This window comes from Mustela nigripes, chromosome 8 (genome assembly GCF_022355385.1).
Source record: "Mustela nigripes isolate SB6536 chromosome 8, MUSNIG.SB6536, whole genome shotgun sequence".
Classification (NCBI taxonomy): domain Eukaryota; kingdom Metazoa; phylum Chordata; class Mammalia; order Carnivora; family Mustelidae; genus Mustela; species Mustela nigripes.
This window is the reverse complement of record NC_081564.1, coordinates 5,077,295-5,096,071: the sequence shown is the minus strand read 5'-3', so window position 1 is coordinate 5,096,071 and position 18,777 is coordinate 5,077,295. Positions and strand designations below refer to the sequence as shown.

General features: G+C 58.4%; 1 protein-coding gene across 21 annotated transcripts in view; it reads right to left on the bottom strand.

The window, feature by feature from the left end:
- NCOR2 (nuclear receptor corepressor 2) overlaps window positions 1-17,208 on the bottom strand; it is a 177,496-nt gene extending 160,288 nt beyond the window's left edge. For 20 of the 21 annotated variants that reach the window (XM_059408208.1, XM_059408212.1, XM_059408204.1 and 17 more), the window contains exon 1: window positions 17,162-17,208. The gene's annotated coding sequence lies outside the window, so the exon portion shown is untranslated. Of the gene's footprint in view, window positions 1-2,011; window positions 2,249-17,161 lie in introns of those variants that run through there. The other variant, XM_059408206.1, reaches the window with a different exon arrangement.
- Between the last annotated feature and the right edge of the window lie 1,569 nt (window positions 17,209-18,777).

Genomic DNA, 18,777 nt, shown 5'->3' with positions numbered 1-18,777 from the left:
CCGTGCACCGTCAGCCTCACACAGACCTCGCGGGTCTCGCATACACACATTTGTGTGGACCTGAGTGTGTTGAATGCTATGCACCTGCACCTCCGTGCGTATGGGGGGAGGGGGAGGTCAAGTCACCGAGACCCTCAGGACAGGGCTGGGACAGCTACAACACAGCTCTGTGGCTGGCCCAAGGGGGCACCTGAGGCTTGGGGGCAGCAAGGGGACATTTGTGGGGCCCCCTGCTACAGAGGCCTTTCCCAAGGTCCCCAAGAGAGGCCCGAGGACAACCGGACAGTGGGTAGGTGGCGTGGACAGCTTGGACACCCGGGGAACTCCCCGCCGGCTCCTGCTGGCCCAGGAGGAGAGGCCCTGAGCCAGCCACCGGCCCAGCATCCGGTGTCATTTACAAACAGGATGACTGCCACCCTCAGTGGGAGAGCCAGCCATGCCTGCCCAGCCTCCAGGCCACACCGAGCAGTTGGGGGTGCTGGCCCGTGCTTGGTGGGGGACAGGGCAGAACAGGCACAGTGGGACAGCCCCGGGGACCCCAGCCCAGGCCCAGATGCAAACAGAGCCTGGGGCTTGAGGAGGGACCCCCCTCTCCACCTCCCGAGATCCAGACTGCGGTTTCCAAATCCTACAGAACAGGACGGTTCTGGACATAGAAGAAAAGAAAAATCAGTGGAGATTGGGATATACCTAACTTAAATCCAAACTCATCTACAGGAAAGGAGTCTCCCCACAGCAGCCCACAGGGCCCCTGTGCAGGCGGGTCTCGGTTCTCCCCCAGGCCCAAGTGCAAACCACGCACACTGGACGAACAAAAGAGCTGAGTTCCACGACCTGCCCACTGTCACACCTTCCACGAGGGGAGGTGCAGGGGCCACTCCTTCGCCCCCCTGAGCGCTCCCAGCGTGGAGACCAAGGGCAGCGTCCATTTGCCATACGAGAACACTGAGGCTCAGAGACGGGAAAGAAGCTGCCCAAGGCCACACGGCCAGGAAGTGTTCAACCAGGATGCGAACCCTGGAGGTCTGGGCCCAGAACGAACCAGGAGGCTGTAGTAACCCCTCACCTCATCCCGAACCCTGTGTGACCCCCCACTATTGCCCCATTTTACAGACAAGGAAACTGAGGCCCCCACAGGCGAGGCAAGGCCACCCAGCGTAAAGAGGGATGGAAGCAGGATTCAAACTTGAGTCTGTGGCAAACGAGAGGTGCCCTCTGGGAAGCCAGCCCTCCCTGGCCTGGGCTCTAGGCCCCCACGAGACGTCCCACGGCCTCCCAACGGTCCAGGCGCACCCAGGCCTTGGGACAAATCACTCCCTCATCCCTGTCCCTGCAACTGAAGGCTCCTTGTGAGCTCAGGAAGCCCTTCCAACTTTCCAGTGTTTATGCCGGCTCCTCGCGGCCAGGTCCCTGGGCAAGCCTGGGCCGGTGGCGCTGATTTCAAACCAGACACGGGCACTGGGCCAAGCGCCACCGCGGTGAGAGCCGGGCGCCGGGGCAGCCGCAGCGCTGACTGCACCTGGCTCCCCTCCCCAGCCCCCTGCCCGCGGAGGAGACCCCCAGCCGCCACCGCCTGCAGCCACAGTGCCGGCAGCACCCCGATTCCTCCGCCCTGCCCGCTCTCCTGCAAGGACGTGCGCGCCCCAGCTCCGGGCGGCTCAGTCCCCACCCCACATGTCCAACCAACCCCGCAGCCAGACAGTGGCCAGAAGCCCTTCCCGCCTGGCCGCCTGCTTCCTGGCACCCTGCTCCCGACCACAGGGACTCCGACCACCGTGACCACCGGCCCTTCGTCCCCCCAGCGCCGGGACTGCTGCCTGACGGGGCCGGGCCACCCAAGGCCACCGTGGCTGGGGCGCGACCAGGCTGCCTCCATCCGGCGGCCCACCGGCCCCCAGGCGGACGCCCCCACACTCCACGGTGGCTCCCGGTCCTTGCCCACCCCTCCGGGGCCGCGACCTGGCAGTACCGCGTCTCCCTGCCCACCACCAAGCCCAGAAACTTCTCTTACCCGAGCACATGACCAGCCTTCCACTCACGTCAGCTCCCAACAGAACTTGAAGTAACTCTCCCACCAAAAAAAAAAGAAAAAGAAAGAAGTAAAATGTGCCAGCAAGTGGGTCAGGGGAGTCCACACACACAGACGGTTCTGCTGGCTTCCAGAAGACACACGGCGTCCAACATCAAAGCCATCCTTCCTGCAGGACTGACACGGGGAGCGGCGGCCCCACTGAGCGGCCGCTCGCCTTCCCGCGAGACTACAGGCGTCCCCCCCCTTCCCCGGGCTGGGGAGGCCCCCGCAGCCGGGCCTGACACCCCCCTCGGCCCCCGGCCCGCTGCCCCCCCGCCCCCCCGAGGCCAGTGCAGGCCGAGGCCCACCAGGCACAAGCCCCAGCCACCGACCCCACGCCGGGGCCAAAACTCGGTGTCAGGCCTCCACGGTCCGTCCGCGCCTCCTGCCACTCCGGGCCTATAAACACAGAGAATTACATAAGTCCACTCCTCTTCTTCGGAAGCCAAAAGTACTCGCTTTTTCTCCCAGCCTTGGCAGTAAGTAATAATTCCTCATCGCCATGGTAACCCTGGCGGGCTTCCAGCCGACGCTGGGAGGCCTTTTTATAGCTCGGTAGAAAAACCTCTTCACTATTCCCTCCTCGCAGGCGAAAGCGAGCTCCAGGCCCGAATTCTACGTTAACCTGCTTCCTCCCCGCCGGACCCGTCCACCGGGGGGGGGGGGGGGGCCGACCCCCCCCCCCCCCCCCCCAAAGGGCAGGGGGGGCCCCCCCCCCCCCCCCGGCCTGGGCCCCCGCGAGGAACCAGAGCTGCTGCCTGGGTCCCCTCCCCAGGCCTCCAGTCCTCCGGGGGGACACGGCCAAGGGGCCGGCTCTTTGCCTTTAAAATATTTCTGCCCTACTTGCAATCTCAGGAAAAGCAAACATGACCCCCCTGCATTGGTATTCTGAACGAGGGTCATCTCAGTGACAGGCCCAGGGGGTGAACAAAGACAGCCAACCACACACACACACACACACACACACACACACACATACACACACACGCCAAAATGGATGCTTTGGTGGTCAGCCAGGGGTCTGAACCTTGGCTGCAACTGTCTGGATGACTCAGAAACAAGTCTGAGCTCCTCTGGGTGTCAACTTCCCATCAGCAGCAGCCGGGACAGGCTGGGCTCCGCTCCCCGCGGTGCTCTGAGTGGCAGCCTCGAGGGGAAGCGGCGGGATTCCCCCCCACCTCGGGGGACTCTGGAGGCTCACCTCTGCCCCTAACAACCAGGACTTGGGCCCAAGGATATGTGGCCGCCCGAGATGGCAAACCCTAACCCTGGGGACGCGGGGCAGGGGCACCCCAGGCAGGAAGCACAGCAAAGGTCAAGGTCTGGAGGCGGGACAGCGTCTGGCACGTTGCAGAAGCAGAGAGGAGGCTGGTGTGGAGAGAGGCAGAGGGAGAAGAGGTCGGGGAGGACGGGGAGTGGGGGGGGGCAGTAGGTCATCAGCACTCTGGGCTAGTCACTACTCTCCGAAGACTGGAAAGGCTCCCGAGGGTGACGGTGCCAGTGACAGCGTACTATGTGCCCAGCACTGCAGAAGCGCCTCACCTGTGGGCCCCTCTGTCCTCACAGCACCCCGACGAAAGGCAGGTGCGCTTCTGAATCCCAAAATACAGAGAAGGAAACAGGCCCAGAGAGGTTAAGCGGCTTGCTCGGGGTCACACAGCTCCAAAGTGGCTGAGCGGAGGTCTGAAACGGGCAAGCACGGCCCGCATTCATCTGACCTCATGATTCGGTCGGCGAGGGGCCATAGAGGGTCTGGGGCAGACCGGACGGACATGTGAGGAAGGTCCGTGGCCGTGGGACTAGCGAAGGGACAAGTGTGGCTCGTAGGAAACCAGTCAAGAGACCCCACGGAGGCCCTACGTTGCTGACTTGTGTCAACTCACCCTCTAGCCTTTCCCAAGGAAACTCCTCATCGAGTGTTTCGAAAGCCTGCAGGGACCTGTCCTGAATGCCACCACGGGGACTGGGCTACTCAAAGCCTCACAGATGGGGACACCAAGCCACAGAAAGCAGCCGGCAACACAAAGCTGCATTTTGAGTCCCCCGATCCAGGCTCCGTCTCCTGCCTGTTGGCTCTCACCGTAACAGATCACAAAAGTCAGGAACGGGCGAAACCGGCCCCACCAAAACACGGCCAGGAAGCAGAGCCCGAAGCAGCCGGGGCAGGGCTCATGGGTTCCTTTTGTTCTTTTCTGTTTGTTTTGGACACAGACCTGCGCCCAGACCTTCGCCCAGACCATCGCAGAAACTGGCCCTGACACCAAGAGGAACTCATCCACACCCCGACCAGAGCTATTAATGCCTTGGGCAGGTTCAACGCCGGGCAGTGTCCTGCCACGGTCATTTCTCGTGTCTTCTGCGGCCCCCCCAAGGAGCCGGGTCAGGATGGTTTGTTGAGTGACTTCACGAACACGGCAAACCACCAAAAACCAGAAACTGTGACAGGCAACTCCTTCTCGATGGAGCCAGCTGCCAAGCCTGAGCTTAAGATCAGAGTAAGTCAGCACGCGGTCAACTGTGTGGCACAGGAACCCCTCATTCTCCAAGCCCGAGGGGGACCATCCCCAGGAACCTGTCTGCCCCGCAAAGCTTTGCACAGCAGAAAATGATCAATAAAGAATTTAACAAGACACACTTTGGTGGAGGCCACCAAGGCATGGATGGAGAGGCAGAAGGGTCTCCCAGGGGCCGACGCAAGACCCTTGCCTCTGTAGGCATCAGTCTGCCCAGCTGTGAAATGGGGGCACACTGCCCACTGCCTCTCTCAGGGTCAACAGAAACCATACCCGTTGTGGAACTTAGAGAACCACAAGGTCCAGCCCCAGTGGAAGGGATCCCCACTCCCTCCCTCCCCACAGGAGCAGGGCTGGGGCCAAGGGAACAGAAAGAAAGAGCCTGAGCTAGAAACGCAAAACTGTTCCCACCTCCCCCTCTCCTATCGCGTCCCCCAGTGCTCCAGAGACCACAGAACGCCATTCAGTGCGGCCATAAAGAGAAAGGAAGCACGGACACCTGCCACCACGCGACCCCGGAACACGTCAAGCTCTGTGCACGACGTCAGACACAAAAGGTCACCCACTGTGTGAATCCACTGATAGAAAACTTCCAGAACAGGCAGGTCCACAGGGACAAGAGAGCAGGTGGTCGCCAGGGGCTTTGGGGAGGGGAGACGAGGGAGGGACCTCTAATGGCCACTCGGTCTCCTTGGGGAGAAGGTGACGAAAATATTTTAGCCCTAGACAGAGGTGTTGGCTGCGTACAGCATGGCTCGGGAACGAAAAACAAATGAACTGGTTCACTTAGAAAGGGTTCATTTCACGTGATGTGAATTTCGCCTCCATTCAATAAGGTTAAGGGTCCCCGACCCCAGGCCTGGGACTGTCCTCCGTTCAACGCACACATATTGAGCCCCTACTGTCCGCCCTGGTCAGTGGGGAGACAGCAGGGATGAAGGCGGAGATGGCCACCCTTGTGGAACTGGCACGGGACAAGGTCAGCAGCTGAAGACAGGATGTAACTCATGTCACACCACCTGCTGGGGACAGTTTCAGAGGCAGCGGCAGTCCGGCAGTGGCCCGGGTGGAGAAGACAGGCAGATGTGGAAACTTCTCAGCAAACAGGGTGCCAGGCAGAGGAAACAGCCAGGGCAAAGGCCCTGGGGCCAGGAGGCCAGCATGGCTAGGACCGCCAGCTGTGGCCACAGGGTCCAGAAGTGCTGGGTTCTGAAGGCCACAGACAGTTCTTTAAAGTTTAGCTGTGATTAAAATAAAATTCACAAAACCGCATGGGTTTCCTAGGGCTGCCGAGACAAATTACTACAAACCGGGGGTGCTTAAAGCAAGAGCACTTTACTCTCTCACGGCTCTGAACACCCGTAGCCCAAAATCAGGGCTCTGGGGAGGAGGACCCTCCCTTGCCCTCGTCCAGCCTGTGGTGGCCCTGGGCGCTCCTCAGCCCGTTGTCTCCGCACCCATCTTCAAAGGGCCTTCTCCTCCGTGTGTCTTCTAAGGACTTTTGTCATCAGACTTCGGGCCCATCCTAATCTAGGAGGATCTCATCTCGAGATGCTTGACTTGATCGCATCTGCAAAGACCCTCTGTCCAAATAAGGTCACCTTCACAGGTTCCAAGCGGACGCAACTCCCTCCACTACGTGATAGAGGCTCAATGCGGCAGCATCAGACGTTCTGCAACATGCTGGCCTCCCCCCGCCCCCCGGTCCTTGCTGCCCCGACTCTGGGGAATGGGGCTAGAAGCCATGGGGACAGTCACGTGGGCATCTCAAGTCCCCCCAGGGACCCCACAGCTGACCCCCTCCCCAGCCTAAGCCAGCTAAAATCAGACCCCAGGGAACCCAGACCCCCTTCCCGGAGAGAGAGATCCGTGAGCCACTCACAAGAGGCTTGCAAGAAAAGGGACCTCCAGAACAAGGAAGCCAAACAGGCCACCTTCTCAGTCCTTGAAAGATTTCGCCAGACAAAAATGCGCCCTTCTTTTATCCAGGGACAGAAGCCACGCTGGCAAAAGGCAGCCAACTGTCCCATAAGGCTCTGCTCCTGGGTCCTGTTTTTATTTTAAAAAGGGGCCCACTCCCCCCCACCCCACCCCGGGAGCAGCTGCGAGCTGGCTGTGGGCAGGGCTCACTGTCCAACTGTCCAGACTCGTGTCCAAGTGCAGGGCCATCCTGCAGCAAACAGCACAGAGCAACTGGCAGGGATGCCTGGGGCCGAGGCAGGAGGCAGGGGGCGGATGGCCGCCTGCTCCGGGGCCCCAGGAGCCCACGCCCCAGCGACAAAGGAAGGAAGAGGTGTCCAGGAATGCTGCCGGCCACCGCCAGCTGGATTTCAGGACCCAAACCAGGAAGGACATTTAATACCAGTCCAGGGGGACACACGCTCCCAACATGCCAGGCATCAGGGGCACAGGGTCCTATGTGCTCCTTTATGTCTTACAGCAATGCCATGGAGTATTTTATAGATGGGGAAACCCAGAACAGGGAGAACGCAACGTGCCCAAGGGCAGAAAGAGAAAGTGGCAAAGCTTAGAACACAGGGAGTGTAAGACCCAAGTCTGTGTCACTAACCACAGTCTGAGACTCTCAAACGCCACTGGAGGGTTCTAGCAGGGACTACGGTAGCCTTGGGCCCCAACTTTTGGAAATGAGATCTCCAGAGGCATTAAATGTGACTTCCCAAGCCCCAGGACCTCCTGTTACATTCCATGGGATAGTCTGCCCAGATCACGAAGGGCAAAATACTTTGAGATGAAAGTCATAGCTAAGAACAGAGGCCACGGAATGATGACGGCCAGCTGTGGCCAACAGGGAAGCTCTTTCTGGCACACACAGTGTTTTTTAAAAATTAGGACATTGCTTATAAAATCCAGATTTCTAGCTTCCCTGAAGAAGAACATCAAAATATCCAGCTTGCCAGTTAGCCACAATCCCCACCACTCCCTTTGGCCTCAGTCCCTTCTTCAACTGCATCTGAGTTTGGGGCACCCCTTTCCCCAACCTTGGCCACCTCCCCACGGCTGTTGCAAACAGCCAGACAAGTACAGAAGGTCTCAGTCGACAAGAGAAAGGAATGTCACTCGGGGCTTCGAGTGACTCCTTCTCCTTGGCTGGCTGTACTAGTGGCAGAAACATGCCTATAAACAAGGCCCACAGAGAAGAAAGCTCCCCGAGGCATGGTTTGAGCCCTGGATCCAGCCATGCCTGAACTTGTCTTACCCTGAACTTTGCCATTATGAGCACCCATCAATTCCTCCTTGTGGCCCAAACCAGTCTGAGTGTGCCTCCACCATGACTCAGGAGTCCTAAATGATCACCTTCGGGTCTCCCCTCAATTGACATTTGTCCAAGAAGGCCTGTCCTGACCACAGAAAAATTCAGACCTTATTATACAGCCCAGGGACAACCTCAACTCCACATGATTCCTCAATGTCACCTGTTTAACTGACACTCTCCCTCTGGACACTAAACTCCTCAAAGGCATGAACAATTCTATCATTCTGATTCTAGGGGCCTACCAATGTCCAGAACGTTCCATGTGCCCAGTAAATGCAAGTTAATCAATGAGCAAAACAACAAAAGGGAGAGGCAAAAGCCCTTAAACTTGGTTTGTACCTGAAGTGTGAAAAGAGCCCAACCCCCAAGGTCTACAGAACAGCCTCAGATCCAGAGAACCACTTCTGGTACCCCTGGCTCCATTCCAGCCATGTGGGCCTCCTCCGCATTCTTGAAACATTATGGCCTCAGGGCCTTTGCACAGGCTATTCTCGAATCCACGACACTCATTCCTCTTCTTTTCATATGGCTGCTTTCTTCTCATTGTCTAGGTCCTAGCTTCCATGTCACCTCCCCAGAGGCCACTCTTGATTCCTTTACCTAAAGTGCGCCCCCCCAAATAAATAAATAAAATGGGCCCCCCCCCCAACCAGAGTTGTCTCCCACCCCGCATTACCACAGCCAGCATATGCGCTTCTTGCCATACCACGTTTGTTTTGTGTACTGCCCATGGGATCCACATGGCAGGGCCCTGGCATCTTGTTCGCTGTGTCTACACCCCCCGCCCCACCCCGGGAAGCCACAGGGACACCAGGCTGGCTTCAGGCACGCAGAAAGCAGACCCCTCATGTCCTGACCAGTCCCGCCCAGCCCAGAACAGCTGACGCGTGCCTGAGAGTCCTGTGTGGCCCACAGAGCCTGGCCCGCCGCGGGGGCAGCCCTGCCAAGAGATCCAGTCTGGCTCCAGGCTCATGGGTGGCTGCAGGTGGCGCCTGCAGATCCCCCACAATTCATAGCAGGTGCGTGGAGTAGGTCTGCCTGGGTTCAAACCCCACCTCCGCCCGCTGCCAGCTGTATGACCTTGGGTGAGTCATTTAACCTCTCTACAGCCACCAGCTCCCCCCGCCCCACCATAAAACAGAGCTGATGAAGTACAGAAATTACCCTGTAGGGCTGCCCTAAGGAGTACACGGGTGGATGTCTGGGACACACTCAGAGCACAGCGTGGCACAGAAGCAGTGCCCAGGCATCATTTGGAATGAACCTATTGTTAATGGCGGTGATTGCGGGAGACCCTCGCACGGCCCTAAGGCAGGCAGACGGTCTGGAAAGGTCAGCCCTGGTAACAGATACAGTATTTGCTCTGTGTTAGGTCCCATCTGGAGTGTTGTACTCCTACTGATTCCTACATGCGACGTTTATCATTGCTCAGACGAGCTCATTCCAGCCCCTCCGGGCAGCCTCCTTAGATTGCCCCCTCCCCCAAAGCACCACGAAGACACGCAATTCTTCATGGGAGTCCGTCCTCAATTCCTGTACATCCTAAGCTTAGCGAGGGGCAGGGAGCGCACCCAAACCCCACGAACCTGAAGTCAGCACAGGGGAATGCAGGCCCCAGGCCAGCCCGAACGAAAGCCTCTGCCAGAAACACAGGTCCCATCTGGCTGCACGAGCCCAGCCCAGAAAGCGAAGGGTGTTCCCTCCCTGCAGTCCGCAGGACAATTCCTCCAGGGAGACCCAGGCCTGTCGAGGGCTCAGAAGGGCAGATGTCCCAAGACACGGGGCAGAGTGTGAAAAAGCAGGTGTCCGCGCTGGCCGGGGGTCTGGGGCCCGCGTGGGATAACATCACTCCAGCCACCCCCACACCCTCTCTGTCCCCAAAATGATGTGAGCACAGCTGGTCTCCTCTTCCCACCAGACAGCTGGGCTTGCCAGTGAGGCCGGAAACGGCCACCCAGCACAGGAGGGACCCGGCGAAGCCAGCCGTGGGCGTGCAGGACCCCTACACTTCTCAGGCAAGAGCAGCGGGGACTGCGGTGGTCTCCGTCCCCCAGGTCAGGTGGGAGAAGCTGGTCAGAATGGGAGCCCCGCCCCCACCCGCTGTGACGTCACTCAAGTCCTGGTTTGCTCATCTGGACAATGGGTCTAAGGATGATCAACCCTGCGGCACAGGCGGCATGAGGAGTGCCCACCACGCCAGCAAATCAAAGCCACCCAAGGGAAAAGGGAAGATCTAGAAAGAAGAGGGCATTTTAACTTCAGCACTGGGCTTACTTTGTCTTTAAAATGAAAAATAAACATTTTTATTTTATGGTTCAGAGGGTTCCTGTTTGATTTATGGCCATCGTGGAAGGCATGACATCATCTTTTCAGCATTTACGCCTCTGGAGGCCTTGAGCCATGCTACATCAGCCTCTCCCTCCAAGCAACGTGCTGAGGAGACCTTGGGAAATGCATGAAGCCTTAACACAGCCCAGCACAGGGTCAGCAGAAGTCCCACCCGGGATGACCTTGGCCCCAGGGTAGACAGCCTGGGTGTGAATCTCACTGGCTGTGTGACCACAGGCAAGTCACTTAATCTCTCTGTTCCTCAGTTTCCTCATCTGTAAAGTGGGGATAATAACAATCTCTGCTTTACGGGGGGGGGGGGGGGGGGGGGGTGGGGGGAGAGCAAATTATAACATGTGAAAGGCAACAAACACGATTACTATTACAACCTCTGTTATTATCACTGGCATTTACGGCAATTTCAAAACGGTGTAGGTTTTTAAACCTGACCACAGGGATGAAGACAAGTCCGCCTGGATCCCTGGCGCCAGGGGTCCCCATCACCGGGCGCACTGGGAGCCCCGCAAGGCAGTGCCTCCCTCCTCCCTCCAGCTGGGGCAGGGATTACTGTCAGATGGAAGAAGACGCATGTCGGAGCCAAAGATTAAAAACAAGTACAATTATGGGGCAGGCATCCATCCATAATTATGAATTTGATGTAATTAGGCACCCCACTAACTTCATTACTTATTTATTTACGGGATTGCTTATTTAATTTACGGGCCTCCTTCCCCGAAAAGTCATCTTAGCTAACACCCCTCCGGCGAGGGAGAAGGACGAGAAGTCTCCCCTCTTTGTCCCCACCCCCATTCCCGGGCTTCTGTATGTCATGCTCCTGCCCTGCCCAAAAATAGCTCCCCGGAAGGCCTGCGTGACTTTGCCCAAGATGACGGGATCACGCAAGGCCTGACGTTCCCTCGGCAGAGCCAGCTTACGGTGCCTGACCCGGGAGGCGTGGTACCTCCACCACACCCTCGCTCTCCAGCAGAGGAAACCCTCCAGGAAGAGGGGCGGTTCTGTCCCCCGAACTAGTCATCAGTTCCTGGCCCAATGGACCCTCTGCACCAGCAAAGCCTTCAGTGCAACACAAGGCCTTGGCCCTTCCCAGCTCCGAGGAGGAGAAAGAAAACTCAGCTCTCGCAGAATGACTTTAGATAAGTCACCTGACCGCTCACAGCCTCAGTTTGCTTATCTGTAAAATGGGAGTGTTAAGAAAACTGCCCACAGCTAGCTACCCGTAAAAACCCAACTGCTGCCACCCAGCATGTCCCCGGGTGTGGGCCAATGCAATAAGGCATGAAAAAGCGGTCAGAGGCACAAAGACTTGCTGGCTTTATTCCTAAGAGCCCCAAACTGGAAACAACCTCTAGGCCCATAACTCGTGAAGGAATAAATGAGCTGTGGCACATTCGTACGCACTCACCAATTAAAAAGGAGCAGTTATTAATACATCCAAAGACACGGAGGAAACCCAGAAACATGCAGAAAGAAGCAAAACACGCCAAAAAGAAAATGCATTCTTTATAATTTTATTATGAAAATCTGGAAGATTCTAGAACTTCCTTGGTGGTAGATCAGCGGGGGCTTCTGAGGGGGGAACGGGGATTCTCTTGGAGCAGGTGGAAACACTCGGTATCTTGATTGCTGTGGTTCTCAGATAAATGTTTTCCACTGTCCAAACCCATAGAGGTGAATCCTTAAAATGGGTATGTCCTACTCCAGGTTAATTACACCTCAGTCGGGCCGATTTTCGTGAACCACCACAGAGAAATCCATACATGAAAATCAGCAGCATTAACCCCACTCAGGTGCCTGGACACTACTTCCCCACTTCCCGGTCAGGTCTGCGGCTTCCTTCACTGTCCACCCAAGTTACCCCCACGGCCCTGATTTATGAGCCCTGGACAAGGAAGGTCAGGGTTACATCCTGGATTTATTCCTTCCTTGCTGGGTCATTTAGGGCAAGTCACTTTGCCTCTCTGCCTGTCAGGCTCCCCGTCTACAAGAGCAGGGTTATAAATAGCACTCTCCTCGGAGAGTTACTGTACAAGAAAATGAACCGAGGTGAAAAGCACCAGCTGCAGGCCGTGGCATACAGCAGGGGCCTCATTATTGCTGCTGCAAAATGATGAATGGGCAAGCACCAGACCCCGGCATGGACAGGACGGGCTGGGATGCTTGCCCACCCCCCCACAACACACAGAAGAACCCCACCAGACAAGACTCCAGGTCTGGGTAGCTACCCTCGTCACTGAAGGCTCCTGGCTGCGGGGGCTCCAGCATTTAACTGATGCCTCATGTCCAAAACAGGACAAGGCTCCTCAACATCCCACCTAGGGGGGCAGACACAGAAGGATGGGGGCGCAGCGCAGTACCCCAGAGGTCATTTTGGGATAGGGGCTGGCCCGCGGGGAGGATGTTCTGGTGGAGAAGGGCACCTGGTGGTCACTAACTCGGGTAGGACAAGGGTCACTCCAGAGCCCCCCATTTAGGAAAGAAAAAAATGGTAATAATAGAAGGACGGCAGGGACTGGGGGGTAGCTTCTGTGCCGGCTGACACGCGCCTGCCCGCCAGGGCCGGCCCCTGCTCCCTGCTACCCTGTGAGTGATGGCGCGGGCAGAAGGCGTCTGGGAGTCATGGCAGGAGGGGGCGTCCCCCGGGCCCGATTAGAGGGCCAGCCGCAGGCAGACACGCTCAACTGTCAGCCCCGGCCTCCCAGCCCGCCATCAGAGGTACCATTAATTGCTGTCATTTGAGGGTGGCCTGTGGGGAGAAGGAGGGGGGTTGTGGGAAGGGGAAGGAAGGAGGAGGGGGTGTGGAGGGAGAGATGGAGGGGAGTGGAGGGAGGGGCAGGGGGAGGAGGGGGAAGAAGGAAAGCAGGGGGAGGGGCAGCTTGCCCGGGGCAGAGACACCGCCCCCCCACTCCCCATGCACCCGGGGGAGGGACCAGGGCCTCGCCAAGCAGGGAGAAAGCCAGTGGACCTGTGGCCCCAAGGTGGAGCAAAGGGACTTCAGAGAGGCGTGATTCAGCAAGGCCCAGCCCCACGAACCTTCCCCCCAACCTCCCAGGATGCTTGGTCCCCATCTTCCTCCCCAGGATACCCAGGCCCCCGTCCACGATGAGCCCTCACCCACAGCAAGCCCTCACCCTCATCGGCTTGAAGCCCCCCCACCCCCGCCCGCAAACTAAACGCCACCCCCGCCGGCGACGGACACCAGCACAGAAACTCCAGAGTTCCCTGAGTTCAAACCCTCCCTCCGGCCCCTGCACGCTTGGGGACATCGCCTCACCTCCCTGTGCCTTGATTTCTTCATCTGTAGAACAGGACGACAACAGTCCCCATCTCATGGGGTCGCTCTGAGGATTCAATGCATAACCCCATGAGGTGCTTACTAGAAGGCGGTCTCAGCCACGGGAGCGCCACGCGCGCGTGCCGCGACTGTCACGGCACCGTCCTGGACCCCGGACCCAGGTCCTCTCTGGCCTTTGCTCGTCTGCTCTGCTGCCTCTTCTTTCAGAAATGCCTGCTCCCCCAGCCCCGGCTCTGGCCCCACCAGGCCGCCCCGGGGTGAGGGTCTCAGAAAGGCCTTCAAGCCGCCAACCAGGAGCTGCGCGGCAAAGAGTCCACACGTCTGGGTCTTCAGACGTCTGGCCCCGCGACTCCCCGCAAGGTCCCGCTCCCAGCTGCCCCTGCCTGTCCCCAGACAGGCCTTGTCTCTGGGCTGAGGAGCCACTTGGGTCCTGCCACGGGGGCTCCTGAGACCCCCCCCGCCCCCTCCCCCATCTGTCTGCCTCCCTCCTTCCTCAGACGTGATGGATCGCCCCAGAGGAGGAAGCTAAGTGCTTGCAGACAAAAAGCCCTTTTATCGTCCTCGGGTGGGCCACGGCATGACAAGCAGATAACTCAGCCACGGGAGGAAGGTTCCCCATTAGGCCAGTAAGGCAGATTGATGGAGGACCAAGAGGCAGAGGAGAAGGAGGAAGGAAACCCCCCCGCCCCCCCCCCCCCCACCCCCATCCACCCCACCCCCCACTCCCGGCCCAGGCAAAGCTGCCTTCCTTCAACTTCAGAGGCACCCAAAACTCAGCTGGGCTCATCACTGCAGGGGGACGACCACCGGGGGCGCCTACGCCTCCCCACCTCCACGATGAGACCCACCACGTGGGACAAAGGGCCTGAGGAAGCAAGCAGCCTCCAAGCCGGTCTATCCCTCCTGCCTCCTGGGGGAGAGGGGGCGGAGGGCAAAGGAGCAAAAGAAAGACGCCTGCTCCAAGGACACCGCACCTCTATCTCACATGGTCTCCTGCAAACCAGGAGGCCCATTCCAAGCAGCCTCAGAGCCCTCGCATGGGCTGTTCCCTCTGCCTGGGACACCCTTCCTCCAGAGGACCACATGCTTGGTCTTTGCTCAAACGCCACCTTCTCAAGTAGGACCACCCTGACTCCCCTCACTCTCTGCCGTTTGATACTGCAACCCCAGCCCACCCACACACTTCCCAAACCCCCTCTCTCCTCTGCTGGCTCTTCATGCCCAGGCGTCCCACCACAGGACACACTGTGGGTATATGACTTGTTTATGATCTGCCTCCCCTACTCAAGGCCCCTTCTCCAGCACCTGGGACAGCGCCTGGCACACAGTAGGTGTTTGGGAATAATCGTTCTGTGAATGTATGTATTCTACAGAGGAATAAAACCTCTTGATAGCAGCCAGGTCTGAGCCAGAACGTGCTGAGCCCTGCTATGGGCCCAGCAATGTCCCCGACGACTTTGTAGGACACCCATTTGACAGACGAGGAAACCGAGGTGGATTCGCACCCAGGTCTGCGGGAGGCCCGCCTGCTGCAGAACCACCGGGGAACCCAAGACATCAGCCTCGGGCTGGTGTCAGGGACAAGGACTGAAACTCCCCCCACTTGCCTCTCAACTCAGTTTACCCCATGCAGAATGAGGCTGCACAGGGGACCCCAGCTGTCCCTCCAAGTCCCCACCTGCACCTGGTATAGATCTGACTGATCTATAGATCTATAGATCTGATCTCAGCCCTGCCATGGACACGGCAGGTCAGGCTGGGGCCCCCGCCAGCTGCTCAGCTCCCCCAAACCCTCCTCAGGGCCAGGCCCAGCTGACACCCCTTCTTCACTCCCCAAAAGAAAACAGCTCTGTCAGTAAGAGGTAGAGAAAGATGCGGGGAATCGTGAACGAGCACTGACCACCTGCTAAGTACCGCGTGTTCAAGGAGCCTCAGCCAGCCGACCCTCTGGGATCCTCTGGGACCCTCAGTGCCACGGAGCTGGGAAGGGGGCTAGCTGCCACTTCTAGGAGCCCCCCCCCCCCCCCCCCCCCTGACCACTCCTTCCTCTCGGGCAGGGGCTGAGGCTGGGTGTTCATTTCATGACCCAGGACGCCCCCTCCACAACCCCTCTGGGAGGCACCCTCCCCTAGGTCTCCAAATCTTCCCAGCTCTTGGGGAGGGGAACGGAGTGTCCCTGCCATGCCCACCAGGGTCTCCCAGGACCCCCAGCCTTAGTCTTTGCCAGGTCTGGAGCACAGTCTGTCCTTCCTGAGCCAAGCTCCGTGACTCCAGCGATGGGACTGGGCACTGGGAGAAGGGGCCATGAATTCAGCTCCCTCCGCTACAAGTCCTCTAGCTGCTTAAAAAAATTATAAAACACAGGAATCTTAGCAACAATCCACTCATCACCAATCCTGTGGGGGCCAGGAGGCGGGGAGCAGGGAGCTCTAGTTGTATCCCTATTTTATAGATGGGAACATTGAGGCAATTTTATAGATGGGAACACTGAGGCACAGGGGGCCAAAGGGCCTTGCCCTGGGTCCCACAGATAAGTCGCCAAGAAAGACCTGCCCTCAGGCAGCCGGACCCCCGGGTCCTGGCTCAGGAGCACCGCGCCTCTCCTCATTAAAAATCAACATAATAGAAAAGACACTTGCACCAACCAGGCCAATGTCCGAATTCTCAGCTCCAAGCTTTTACCACTCACGACCCGTTCCTGGACTGCCTTCCCTCTCCCCTGACATCCCAAACCCTGCCTGTGCCCGTATGACCCTGCCCCAGTCCCGCTGGTGTGGAAGAGGCCCCGCCGTCCAATGCACCAGGTGGAGGGGCGGGCAGCGGGCACAGACCTGTCCAATACGGGCCTTGATCTGCTTGCTGCCAAGTGAGCATGTTGGGAAAGAGTCTGCCAGGTTCCCTGGGAGGGTCAAGAAAAAGTTCAAGTCCCAGGTCTGGGCTTCCCCCTGAAACTCGGGACAGGTGACCCACCTGTGCCTCAGTTTCCTTGTTTGTAAAACGAGGATTGCAGCCCATCTGGGGGCATAGCTGTGAGATCCACACAGGGAAAGGACTCGCTGTGACGTCAGCCTGCTCCGTGCCTGGCTCTGTTCTATCTAAGCTCATTTCATTGTCACTGCCACGCTAGGAGGGGACACGGCTGATGCCCGCAGTTTACAGCTCAGGAAGTGGAGGCAGAGGGAGAAGTAGTGACTTGCCCTGCGTGCCGAGCATGCCTGGGCTGGAAACGTGGGCCCCCTCGTCTCCCACGGGCATGGCGGCCACGGTGGCACCTAGGTGTCCAGCCTGAGGACATCCTCCAACGCCCACCACCCTAACACCCGGCCTTCCCACAGGCCCCTCCCCACCACGCCTGCGGCCACCTTTAGAGCACAGAAGCAAGGTGCCCACGAACCCCACTATCCCACATCCACACCGCCAGGGACCGCCCCTTCTCTAGGGCATCATATCCCATCCCCAGGGGCCCCCAAGTCCCCCAAGCCGTTCCCCGCCCTGGGCACCTCTGGCGTACCCAGATCCCACCCCACAGGTCACACTGGACCCCCAACCCCATCCAGCGGGAGGAATCTGACTTCCCCAGAAATTCTGCCCCCCCCCGACCCCCAAGGTCCCAGCAATATGAATCTGCTACAGACAGCGACTGGGGACAGCTATGAACCTACCCGGAATGGCCTCCAGCAACACCGAGTCCCCAAAGAGCCCAGGAGTCCTGCGGGAGGAAAATACGAGTCTTGTTAGAAAACACTCAACAGCCCCCATGCATGAGCTAATAATAATAAGCACAGCAGGGCCCGGGCTGTGTGTGGTGGGGGTTGCGGGGATGCTCCGCCCGGGTTGTGCCTGGGGCCCTGGACGCCTGGGGCAAAGCATTTCCCCACCACTGCCAGGCAAGATGAACACTCAACCACCAGTGACAGAGAGGGGCACTGGGGTTCACAGAAGCCAAGTCTCCTGCCCCCAGTCCCACCACTAGGAAGTCACAGAGCTGGAATTCCAACCCAGGCCGTGCGGTTACAAGCAACAGGGCCACCGAGGAGCTGGGGGCCCAGATCACAGTGTCGCTGAACCTCCCCCCATGAACTCCCCAGTGGACCCTATGAACACACAGGGGACCCCTGGAGGACAGCACCTGCTGGTCTCATTCAAGAACATCACCATCCAAAGTCAGAAACGGTCAAGTAGAAACTTCTGTTCAGAATCTATAAAGGACACCCACAAAGAAACACGAGAGCCAGTTAACGCAACAGAAAAAAACAGACCGAAGTCTTGATAGCACTTGACAAAAGTCAACACACAAATGGCCCACGGGCACATGAAAAAGAGCCGATTTCACTAATGATTGGGAAAGCGCAAGTTACAGCCCCCAGGGGCCATCGCACCCCAACCTGGATGTCTAAGATTAAAGACAGACAGAAACCAAGTGTCTCGTGACCGTGGGACCCAGCAATCCCACCCCTGGGCCATTCCACAAGAGAAATGAACCCACAGCTCCACGCAAACAAAGACTCTACATGAACCTCGGTTACCGCTTTACTCATAATCACAAAAACCCCCAGAACAATCCAGCCGTCCACCAACAGGCGCACCCCAGAACACTGCTCGTCCCCAGTACCTACCATGTGACAACATGTGGGACGCACACAATCAGCAGGAGGGACCTCGGGCTCTCGTGCTGAGCCCAGCTGCCGGGCTCAGGGGGCTGCAAGTGGGGGCACGCGCCCTCGTCCCACAAGCACGAGTATGGAAAAGGCCAACGTCAACCTTCACGGGTAGAGAGGCCCAGAAAGGTGGTCCCCCCAGAACGGAAAGGAGACTCCCACGAAAAGCCAGGACGCTAACACCACGGGCGCCAGACAAGGGATGGGGGGGGTTGCCTATATGGTGTCCACTTTGTAATCATTCATTCGTCTATACCCATGTGTTTTGGGGTTACTGTTTTAGCTTTTATACAGAAAAAAAAGGAAAGAAACAGTACAGTGGGCAGAGCACTGGGCAGAGAGTCCAGAAAGCTGGCTCTGGCCCCACTAACAGCTGTGATCTTGGGCAAGCCCCCAGCAAGCCCTGAGCTCAGTCTTCCCATCCAGAAAATGGGCCCACTCCCCCACGATGTCTCCATGGCAGGCTCCGTCGCAAACATCTCAAGTATCCAGTGGGCCTTTGGGACCTGCTCCTCCACCCACGCCGAGGCAAGCGGAGCCGGGGATGCCCACTCTCATGGCGCTGGGGACGGCTCCAAGCAGGGCTCGGGCTCTGAGGCCAGGGTCCCTGGGTTCAAACA